Source organism: Lissotriton vulgaris, chromosome 4_1 (assembly GCF_964263255.1).
Source record: "Lissotriton vulgaris chromosome 4_1, aLisVul1.2, whole genome shotgun sequence".
In the NCBI taxonomy this organism is placed as follows: domain Eukaryota; kingdom Metazoa; phylum Chordata; class Amphibia; order Caudata; family Salamandridae; genus Lissotriton; species Lissotriton vulgaris.
Genome location: NC_141691.1, coordinates 602,009,091 through 602,021,655, shown reverse-complemented (window position 1 = coordinate 602,021,655; position 12,565 = coordinate 602,009,091). Strand labels below are relative to the sequence as shown.

Here is a 12,565-nt window from a genome sequence, read left to right as displayed (position 1 = left end):
CATTCTTGCAATTTCTGTCTCTGGTCTTGCTAACATCAATTTGTAAACTCCGTCTTCGTGTGGGGTTTGAATTTCAACTCCATTTGGAGTGCAAAAGATGGTGCAATTCATTTTGCACAACAAAGCCCGCCCTAGCAAATTTACAGGACTTGAGTCACAGACTACAAGCCTATGCATTTCTTTAAAATTCCCTATTTTTACTTCCATTGGTTCTGTGACTGGGGTACTAATTTGATTATTAGAAACGCCCACTGTTTGGATCGCTTCTCCCAAGATGGGTAGGTTTGGAACGTCTGCTGTCCTCACAGTAGATCGGGTAGCACCAGTGTCCAACAGAAAGGGGAAATCATTTCCTTCAACCTTTCCTTCAATGTATGGCCCTGACTGGTCTACCGGCAAGGAGGCACCAATCACGCACTCCTCGTCCTCCCCCCTCAGGCACCGTCAGTAAGGTTCTTCACAAAAGAATGTGTGATTCAAAAGAAATTGTGAGGTTGATGCATCTCTCTTTTCCCTTCCTTCCCAACTCGAAGTCTCTACATTCTGTTGTGCTTTGCTCCTATAATTTGGCATAGGCGCCAGGGGTATCTGGTTCTGTGTTACCTGCTGCTGGGTCTTCCGTGGCACCTCAGGCTGCGTCTGTGGATTTAAATCAATATTTTGCACATTACCACTCTGCACAGCCTTACACTCGTCTTTCCAGTTCCCCAACTTGCCACATCCGTGTCAGGGGAACTTCTTTTTCGCATCTTCCCTATTGAATTTCCCCCTGGGCCTTCCCCCACTTCCATCGCCCTTCTTCTGATTAGTAGTCATCTGATTTAACTGTTGTTCTTGTTGCTCTGCTAATTTTACTTGTGCCCACATAACCTTTTCTTTCTACTCTTTCCGTTTGTTTTCTAGCTCATCTTCACAATATTTTGCATATTTCAGGACCTCATCTATGGGCTTAGCTTGCCAACAAATGTTATTGTGTTTAATCCATTGTGAGATCTCTGGTCTCAATCCTAGCACAAATCGATAAATAAAATGTGTCATGTCTTTCATGTCGATGTTATCTAATCCACTGTATTGTTAAAACATCTGTAGTAGACGTTCATATTATGAATGCAATAATTTGTCTTTATTCTGAGTGGTTCTATCTATTTTCATCCAGTCTGTCTCTTTTGCAGGCACCTTTCCTTTTAAGTAAAGTATTATCTGATTGTACTTTTTCATTACATCCTCGGAAGGTGCCCCTGTCTTCGGGTCTCTTGGGTACTCATCACTAGGCCAATCAACAGCTACTTTGCATTCTGTCCACAAATCTACAGGGACTACAATGTCGAATAAGCCATCTAAGCCTTTCAAAAGACACTTTGACACTTTTACAAATCTCTCGACCTGTCTGTACCACTCTACAGGTTTTTCTCGAAGTTTCGGGGAAATCATTCGTAAATGACAAAATATCCTATCTGGACCATGGAATATGCACATAGCCTCCACCTGGTACCTCTTGCATGGGACACAATTTCTTTACCTTTTCTGCTTCTTTTAAAACATGTTCATTTTCTTTGCCCATCTTGCTTTCCATTTCTCTAGTTCTCCCCATTTCTGCATTAATGTCATCAGCTCTCTTATCTGCACCTATTTCCCTGACACATTCATGTTTTCTAAGTCTTTGTCAGAGAATTCTACTTGGTAGGGTTTCGGCAATACTTTAGATTTTCCAATATCGATTCCCATGCTAGCTGCATTGTCCATTAATTTCTCATGAAACACCTTTGTATTTCTAGTGATGCTTTTACAAATAAACAGTAATTCATCTTCACTAAGGGCCAGATGTAGGTAAATCCGATTTACCGACTTTTAAATACCGAGTCATACCGATTCGGTATTTAAAAGTCGGTAAATTGGAAGGAGGCAGATGTACGTAAAAAATTACCGAATCTGTCAGAGTCGGTATTTACAGATTCTGTAAATACCGATTCTGTATTTCCCATTGATTCCTATGGGCCTTGAAGCCCATAGGAATCAATGTGAAATACAGATTCGGTATTTACAGAATCGGTAAATACCGAATCCTGCAAGGGTGCAGGGCGTGTCACTTTGACACCCTCTAGCACCCCAATTCTGGACTTGTGTGCAATGTGGCACACAGACATTCCCTAAGGGCATGTCTGTGTGTCACAGTGCACAGGTGTGCATGCACAGATGTGCATGCACACCTGAATTCAGTATTTTACCACCCAATATGATTGGGTGGTAAAATACCGATTTTTAAGGGTCTGTGGCACTCTTAGGAGTGCCACCTACATATTGTTTTTCCGAATCGGTAAATATACCGATTCGGTATTTTACCGATTCTGTAAATTTACCGATTCGGTAACTTTACAGAATCGGTAAAATATAGGCCCCCTAGATCTGGAAACCCAAATACCGGTCGGTAACGGCCGAATTCGGCCGTTACCGACCGGTATTAGGGCTCCTACATCTGGCCCTCAGTGTATTTAACCTCTCCAATCCCACATTCCCAGCCATCATTTCTTCTATTTCAATCCTTAATTTATATATGTCTAATGGCTTAGGCTGTGTCTTTGGTATCTCTATTTCTCGTGTCCACCTGTCTATTTCTTCAGGAGTTACTACAGTGGCACTTCTCGTACCTGAAGAAGTCTCTATCTGCACCTCCCTTGAGGTTGTAGGTGTGGTTTTCCTCATTGAACCACCTTCAGGTTCCCTTATCGGTAAATCCATTAAGGATATCACTGATTCGCATTCACTTGCCTGATCATCTATTATCAGAGGTTCTTTTCTTGGCTGTACTACTGATGCAGTTATAACTGGAGCTTTTGGACTAGCTTACTTATCTCCGTACAAAGGAACAACTGGCCCAATGGTTACTGGAATTGTCAAAGCCTCAGGGCTCGTATTTAATTGGGAAATTTTCTGAATTAATTCACTTCTCTGTTTATTTAAAGCTTCTCTTTCTCTTTCTTGTATTACCCTTTCGATGGAGGTCTCATATATCACTTGTGGAATTAAAGGCGGCTTTAAAAACGGGGCAGTCGGATTTGCTGTACTTGACTCCTCATTATAAGGTGGTTTAAAAAACGGGTTATTCGGATTTACTGTTCTTGGTTCCTCATTATAAGGTGGTGGATTTTTCAATAATAAATCCTCCAGGTAATCATCGTCTGAATCACCACTAGTCATTAAATGTTTAGCTTTCTCAGTCCTTTTACCTCCCACAGGCTCCTCTACAGTTAGTACTGGGTAAAGCCCTTCCACTAACATATTCTGTCTCCCGGGGATTCCAGACAAAACATATAAGAGGTACGAACAATTTTGGTTAATACATTCAATATAGCAGCATAAAAAAAAACATTTCAATAATACCACATTTGAGCAATCAATTAAATATGAACTTTAACCAGCTAACTAATTAACTACCTAACTTTAACTAATCCCTAACCATAACTCTGCTACCAAGAAATCTACTGATAGAGCGCGCAGGTCACCCAGCTAGGATTTTACCAATACTCACCTGGGCCCATAATTTCGAAATCATGTATACAATTGACATCTATTTAGGTAACCCACGCTCTACTACCAGTATATTTTAATTTTCACTAATTCCTATACCAGTAACTTACTAATCCTTGTCACTAAGACCACGATGAATCAGGGAGTTAAGAAAAGAAAGGCACTCAAAAATACTTTAACATTTGCATTGATTTAATAACCACAGACTCAGGGTAGGTTCAAATTCTTTATCTAATCATCATCAAAAGTCATAAGCCATAAATTGAAAGTGATTAAACTATCAATAACAAAGATTAGAAACAGTGTATAGCTATGCAACAGATAGATTATGCCAACCATTTAGGAAAAGCTCGAAATAAAGGGAAGGTAAGAACAGGGAACATGCTATTTCGAGAAACAGATTTTAGCATCTTGATTAAAGGAGGGTAAAGAAAGGGAACATACTAGACCCAAGAACTTTCGCAATTATTGGCAGTTTGGAAAAAGAGAACACCAATTATGCAACTTGAGATTCAGATTTAGCACAATAACTATAGGGAAGGTAAGAATTGGAACACACTATAAATTTAGCTTATCTCCTGAAAGGGAGGGTAAGAAAAGGAACATATACTATTATAGAAACATTTAGCATTGACTAAAGGTGGGTCGAAAAGTGGAACACGCTAATAAACAGCAAACATGAAATATCTCCTTTACCAAGGAACGAGAAAGAAAAAGGACATATGCAATAAAAGCTTTTGCAAATTCAGGGAGGGTAAAAAGAAGGACGCAAAGTAGAATGACAATTTACCTACACAAATTATATTTACCTAGAATAGTGTGAAGACCAACCCTGGCCACGCGTCAGTTGGAAAGGATAGGAGAAACCACAAAGACTTCAGTGCCAGTAGGCGAGCAGGTGCAGATCATGTAAAATCAGGACAGGATATCCCCAGAATTTGGATCAGGACCGGACCACCAAAGGTTAAGACCAGCACCCGCAGTTTCGGTTGCAACGCCTGCGCTACTCCCTCTCTGCAAGGAATCTGCCAAAACCCTGATTGGGTTACAGCTTTCACCAACAAAGTGCTTCGCCAGCACTTTCACTTTCCAAAAACCCCGATTGGGTTCTCGAACCTCCCGTCAGAGTGCTCCGCAGCCCTCTGCTCTTAGTCACCTATTGAGTGCGTTGGGTCAGTGACAGGTCAGCTATTCAGACAAGTCGGACAATTTCTCTAGCTAAACCTACACTAAATATACTAATTTTCAGGTCAGCGTACCACCCCCCAATGTTGCAAGTGTAAGGATCCCCAATTTTGATTGGACAAAGTAGTAGGAGAGGTCATCACACCACCTAATATTCTAAATTTCTGCCGTCTCTTATTCAAATTTTGCGTTCACGCCCATCAATTAAGGTTCTCAGGGCGCCTTAATTTCAAATAACAATGAATGTTCTATTGACAAATACATTATAGTCTTTTGACTTCTTCTAGTGGGGTTAAACGCGAGTTTCCAGGCACATCTTGTCTGTGGCTGCCATCTGGCTTGGGTTCAAGGTTACAAAGTTCATCTTCTCACTGCTGACTGTCATGCGCGGAAAAGACTTCCAAGATGGAGTAATAATAAGCACCTCTCAGGCCCAAAGATTACGATACATGAAAAGTAAAAGGAAACAATTTTAGAACACAGGAATAAATGATTACACTGTATACCATGATTTTCTACACTATACCCATTACTTTATAATAAAGTAAAGCATTAGGATTAAGCAGAACGAACATCTTAGCAAAAGCAGCAATGCAAGCCTCTCGCATGTGAGAACACAGAGGGGCCATATTAACACTAGTGCGCAGATGCGACAGACTTCCCTCCAAACTGCGAGTACGTCATATCACGTGGGTATGACAGACGCATGCGCAGTAGAAATTCCCGCGTAGCAGCAGCCATTTTAATTTGCAAGCATATTAGGATTAGAAAACACATAAGCAAGCTTCTCTTGGATACCCAATGTCAAAGGGAAAAGGAAAAGAATTAGTAAGACGAACATGTTGGTTATGCAATTAGGGTTATTCGAGTTTCATGATACAAGCAAGTCGCTTTTCGTGCAAATCCTTGCTCCATCACAGCCTTTGATTAAAGGCGAATATATGGCAATTTCCCTTTTGGCTAATAACAGTCCAATGGCGACAAACTTTCTGATCTTGGGAGGGAACTGAGCAACGTATCCAAGAAGTGCTATTTCTGGATGGGGCACTATCAGGACCTGTACCACGCTACTCAAAGTGGTATGTACTTGCTCCCAGAACACGTGTAGACGCGGGCAAGTCCATGCCATATGGGCGAAGTCTGCATTCAGAGCCTCGCATTTAGGACAGTGGTGAGGTCTGGATGGATCTATTCTGTGTGTTCTGTTTGGGGTTATATATGTTCTGCGTAAAAATGTAAAATGTATTCATCTATGACGGCTGTTTAGTGAAACATTGTGTGTAACCGAACAGCAGAAAGACCACTGCTCATCTGTGATTGGGTTGCCTTAGTCCTTCTTCCATGCGGTGTGTACTCTGTTGTCATCAACAGGAATAAGAGCAGCACATGCTTTATAAAATGTGGAGATGAGGTATACGCCACGCTCGCTTTCTATTACCACAGTAAGTGGTGTAAATGAGGGGGGTTCAAGGGGGAAAATCAGGGGCTATGGAACGCAGTGCAGAGCGTAGTCTTGTAAGAACAAATGTATCCATGAATGTGTGAATTGGGATGCGTCATCGGCATCAAAAATTTGGCCCTTCGGGAACAGATCACCCAATTTAGCTATATTAAATTTAGTACATGTACGCTGCACAATTCTTTCACCTGTGATTGGAAGCAACCTGGCATTCAGGAGAGGTAGCACAGAGGAGTAAAGAATTGGAGTGCAAGTAAGACGTCTCAGTTTGTCCCATGCCAAACTAGTTGTCGAAACTGTTTGAATATCCTTGGGGTCTCTGGGGAAACCGGTAGGCAAGATCAATGCCAGTGTTCTGGGCGAACCAGATCTGATTCCGGCCGTAAATAGGGAATTCTTGCATCTGGATGATACCACGCCTGTGTGTAGCTGCATTGGGCCACCAGGTAGTATAGACGCATGTCTGGGACACCGTATCCCCCTCTGTCATAAGGTAGTGTCAAAATTTGCCACTTAACACTGGCCCCTCTATTTTCCCATATCAGACATATTAAATGAGTGCGTAGTGTCGGCTCACCAACCCAAAATTCATACTGAAAGTGCCTTCAGACTTTCATTTGAATGAGCCAGTCATACTCAAAACTTTTTTCCCTCATCCTACTACTCCGGCAGAAAAGGCATTCCACTCACTGGACATTCAGAGGTGCTTAAAATTCTATCTCCAATGTACGAAAGACTTCAGGAAGTCTCCTCAACTATTTGTGTCTTTTAGTGATCCTCGTAAGGGGTTTCCCCTTTCTAAGAAGGGAATTGCTCGTTGGATTACCAGCGCTATCCAGTATTGTCACAGAGCAGCGGGTAAGCCCCTAGAAGGGCGGATCCTTGCTCACTCCACGAGGGCTTTCTCTTCTTCGGCAGCCCTCTTTGCCGGAGTTCCTATCCGGGAGAACTGCAGGGCAGCGACCTGGAGCAGTACTCATATATTTTCAAGACATTACTGCCTGGATTCTGCAGTGAAGAGTGACACAAAAGAGGGCCAGGCAGTCCTGAGGAACCTTTTTCAGTAGTGGTGAGCTTTCCCTTTCATCCCTCCTTCCATGTTACTGTTTTTCAGTTCCTGCACATTTTTTAACCTCATGTCTCTATATTTTCTATGGTTTCTGAGAATGTTGATTGGCCATTGAAATTGTCATTATGGTACATGTGCTGTTGCTTTGTTCTTGGTTTTATAATGATCATGGTTCTAAAAATGTGCTGATAAATGCTAGCTACTCTGATACAAGCATGGGAATCTATAAAAGTTCCAATACTGGAGTAAGAAAACAAGTCAGTTACCTGTAACTCTGGTTCACCAGTATTGGAAACTTTCATAGATTCCTATGCGGCCCACCCTCCTCCCCTGGGAAGGCTAAGCCTCTAGCACCTTCAGTGGTGTGGTTACATAACTGCTACGAAAATCTGAGGTTCTGAACTTCTCTCAGGAGGGTTCTAAGGGGTGAGTCTAATCTGATTGGTTGTTCACTTTATTTGGTCTCTTTTACAAAAAGAGGTGGATAGGTTGCAAGACAAGAATGGGTCTAGGCCTAGTTTCTGTTTTGGTAATGGTTTTTATTGCTATTTTATGTGTACCGGGGACTCCAATTCCGATGACGAGGTATGATACAAGCATGGGAATCTATGAAAGTTTCCAGTACTGGAGAACCAAACTAACAGGTAAGTAACTTGTTTTCAACTCCGGCCTAGTTGGGTCTGGTGGATCAGTGGACTAATATGTCCACTGCAGGGGTCTGTGTTTGACCTCATGATCACAGGTTCATATCCCGGCAGGTTCACTCAGCCTTTAATCTGTCTGAGGATGATAAAAAGAGCACTATGTAGGTGGGTAACAATAACCATCTGTTATTCAGAGCCAAGATGTTTATGGGGGAACATGCTCTTTACAAATACACGTTATGTTATGTAGTTTTACTTCAGCGAAGAGGTATGGCTGTATGACAGAAGCTTTTAGAAAAGTACATTTTCAACTGACAGTTCATATCTTAACACCCTATCTTAACACAGAGTGAATCTTTGAGAGTTCCTGCTTTAATGGACTTTAGTGCATCTGCATTGTTTTTGTATCACTCTTTACATGCATTACAAGACTTAACAAAACAATTTAAAGAGACTCCTGAGCCTATAGTTGTAATAGATGACAAGTCTTTATTGGCTGAATGAGTATGTTTTGAGACTTCTTAGTTAGTTATGACTTTAGAGAATTGACATTTTGAATGTATTCCGCTTGATCTGATTGATTCCCCAACCTTCACTGTGGTTCTCGGAACTTCCTGGTTGTGTAAACACAATCTACAGATCAATTGGAGAGTAAAGACTTTTTTTTTGGAGCAGTGTGATAATCCTCATTGTTTCCCATGTGGAGGATTAAGACAAGATGTTACATTTACCCCATATATGCTATAACCAAATTCTAACCTTCTTCAGATTTAACCAAACTCTAACTATCTTTATTTAGATTCCAGTACCGACTATCTCGTTTACTGTATGGTGGAGGCTGAGATTCCATTTGGATGAATTTAGCCCCACACAGTTAAAGAGGATAACATGCAGATATTTTCTTAAAACAGGTCAAAGAAGCCTATCTGTCTGTTGATCTGTCAGTTAATTGCAATCAATCAATCAATCAATCAATCAATCAGGGTTTTGTAAAGCGCTCTTCTTACCCGTTAGGGTCTCAAAGGGCTGAGGGGTGGGTGTGCGCAGCTCCGTTGGGTTCATTCGAGAAGCCAGGTATTGAGGTCTTTCCTCGATTGGTGCAGTGTCGGGCTGCGCAGGTCTTGCATGCAAGGTAAGAGAAGGACCTTCAACCTACTCTGGTCCTTTAGAAGCGTGGGACAGTGGCTAAGGAGAGGTTGGCTGAGCGGGGGTTTCTCTTGGGGGCATGGAAGGAGATGCTGTCGTTGATGTCTAGGGGTCCGGTGTTGAGGGGCCCTTTTAGGCGTGCGTGAGTAGCTTGAAAGTTATTCTTGCCCCAGTATTGGAACTTTCATAGATTCCCATGCTTTGTATCATTCCCCGTCGTCGGAATGGGAGCCTCGGTAAATAGAAAATACCTTAGTAATAAGCACAAAGTGAAAAAATAGGCCTAGGCCTCATCTCACTTTGTAGCTTATCCACCTCTTTTTGTAAAAGAGACCAAATTCTTGCAGTAGCCAATCAGAGCAGCCTCACCCCACAGAACCTTCCTGAGAGAAATCCAGAGCCTTAGATTTTCTACCGCACGTTGTGCAAGGGAGTCTCCATTGAGCTCTGCTCATTTTCTTCAATTCCAAACTACTTTTCTTCAACTTATATCTCTTTTTTGTCATGTCTGACAAGGAGAAAAAAGCACTTTTCAGAGCGTGTGATACCTGCTCAAAGAAGAGATTGTTTGTCGAGGACAAACATGTGGACTGTATATACTGCCTGTATCCTGACCATAAAGCCACGGACTGGAAGATTTGTAGAACCTTCTCCACGAAGACCTTGAGGGACAGGGAAGAACGTCTCCTCACATGGCTTCAGAAGATGAAGGACCGCAAAGAACTTATGTCATCAGACAGTGAGGGCTCCTTGTCGATGGTGTCATCTAAGAAGTCTAAGAAGAGGGGTAGGTCTCCCCCTTCTACTTCAGACGAGCCCCTTCTCAAGGCCTTACCAGGGACCTCTGATAGGTCTGACAGGCCTGCTTCCCAAAAATCTCCTCACCACAGTGAAAAGGAGAGGCAGGGAAAGCCTGAGGAATCGCAACCCTCAAAGAAGGCAAAGAAAGTTGCTCCTGTCACTTCACCTCCCTCTGAAAGGGATAGAGGGGTGAAAAAGCCTTCAACTGCAACTCAGGAGGTCGTTTCGGATAAAAAACAGCGGTCGTCGATGGTGAAAACCACAGGTACGCCGACGATTTCTGTAAAAAAGGATGTATCTGTGAAATTAGCCTCGTCGACGGGCTCGTCCACGACGGCTGCGACGACGGCTACACCGTCGACGGTGTTCAAGACACCTGATGCCTGTTCGTCGTCGACGAAAATCACCTTCTCCACATCGACGACGATGACAACAAAGATCGCTTCGACGGCGACGACGAGGACGACGTCGACGACTGTGTCGACGACTCCTGTAACCTTGATGCTGACGACGAGTTCGTCGACGATCCCGTCGACGCTCCATCCATCGTCGACTATGAGCTCCTCGTTGACGGCACAATCCTCGACGACGAGCGCAGTTTCTTCGTCGGCGCTTCCGTCGACGACACAATCCTTGAAAGCGTTACCGTCGACGACGACGACCCTGTCGACGATGTCGTCGGCGACTGAAAAAACTGTTTTTTCACGCAAAAGGATGCAAATAGCACCAGAAATGACATCTCCGCGACAGGTTCAAAAATTTCCACATAACCTACTGTTGGATGACAATTCTGATGAAGAAGCTTATAGCGACTTTGGCCAAGTGTATATCCCTTCTGACCTGCAAGTTAAGGTTCAGGATATCAGTTCTGAGGAAGGAGAGATGGAACACCAACACTATGTTCCAGAACATTATTATGGAGGAGAGGAAATGCCTAGCATGCAAATGCCTTTGCAGAAGCCTTCGCGTCCATCTCAACAAGAGATGGTGGCGATGCCATTCACTCTTATCTCGGATCTACAACTTATGTTGCAAGACTACCAAAGGCGTTTTCCTACTCCTCAGGAGGTTCAAAAGGTGTGCACTCCGACACCTCCGCCTCAGCCATCACAGCCTGTGCCAGAACACTCTTTGCCTCTGAGAGAGCGTGATACTGCACCTGCAGCACATCCACAAGAAGTAGTGCCTGTTCATGATACAGATGATGATACTGCCTCATCAGATGCGGACCAGCAAGTGGACCCTGACCAAGGCCAGCACGTGGACTGGAATCCAGATGACCCTCAGGATCCGGACATCACAGAACCTGATAACGCTACCTCTCCTCCAGCGGATGTTGGAGGTTTTCACAACTTGATGGAACGGGCTTCCAAGAGGTTTAGTCTCCCCGTTACCACGGTTCAGTCAGAATGTTTCTTGTACGATTTCAAGGAACCATTTAGGAAATCAGTACGTTCAATCCCCATCATTGAACATGTTTGGACTGAAGGCCTGAAGGCTATGCAAAATCCAGCCACAGTCCTCCCGGTGCTTCCAAGACTGGAGAAAAAGTATAAGGCACCAGATGGCAGCCCGGCGTGTCTCCTGGGTCAACCAAAACCGGACTCTGTAATTTCTCAGGCCGCACAGAGCAAATCAACCCATCCACGCCGCTAACTACGCCTCCAGATAAAGAGGGCAGGCGTTTAGACAATGTGGGTAAAAGATTCTCCACAATGGCCAGTCTTATGGTTAGGGCGGCTAATGCTTTGGCGATTCTGGGGCGTTACGATCGCCAGATGTGGTGCGACCTTTCTCCATTTGTGGAGGAACTACAGGATTCCTCTAAGGAAGAGGTAAAGAAGATATTGCTGGAGGGAGAGCGGGCCTCTTCGGAGGTGATTGACTGTGCTATGGACATAGCAACCACAGCATTTCGAGCGCTAGCCGGCTCGGCGGTCCTGAGACGCCAAGGATGGTTGAGGGCCACGTGGTTCAGACAGGAGGTGCAGAATAAGATTCTAGATCTGCCATACGATGGAGAGATGCTATTTGGCAAACACGTAGATGACGCCCTACAGGGCATTAAGAAAGATACTGATACGGCCAAATCCTTAGGAACGTTGCAGTATCGCAATGTACCCTTCAGAGGAGCAAGAGGGAGAGGATTCTCCTACTATAGAGGCGGGAATCAGCACCGCTACTCTTCCGGCTCACAATCTAGCCAAACATATAAACCTCAATACTCTCAGAGGGGTTCTTTCTCTCGCCAACAGCCGAGAGGACGACAAGGCCAACAAAGGAGAGACAACACCAGGAAACAATAGCGGACAGGTGGCTCTTTCCGATGTTCCTGTGCCCTCATTAACACCAGTGGGGGGCAGGATTGCCCATTGCCTCAACAACTGGATGGTCATAACAACAGACCAGTGGGCCCTACAGATCATCAAGGAAGGACACACGTTGGAATTTCAAGATCTTCCTCCAACGAGAGCTCCAGACGCCTTTCCACCCAAACATCTCAAACTCCTTCATCTCGAGGCCCACCAACTCTTCACCAAGGGGGCAATAGAACCTGTACCCCTCTCCCAAAAGGGGAAAGGGTTCTATTCCAGGTTCTTCCTGGGTCGGAAGACGAGGGACAAGTGGCGTCCAATTTTAGATCTACGGCAGCTCAACACTTATCTCATCAAGTTATCCTTCAGGATGATCACTCTTCAGGACATCCTCCGCCTTCTCAATCCAGGGGACTACATG

The 12,565-nt window shown here is 43.9% G+C and overlaps 1 protein-coding gene across 1 annotated transcript in view; it reads left to right on the top strand.

Moving 5' to 3' along the window:
• Positions 1-12,565, top strand: part of MATCAP2 (microtubule associated tyrosine carboxypeptidase 2) — a 358,052-nt gene that overhangs the window by 298,078 nt on the left and 47,409 nt on the right. The gene's annotated exons all lie outside the window — the stretch shown is intronic.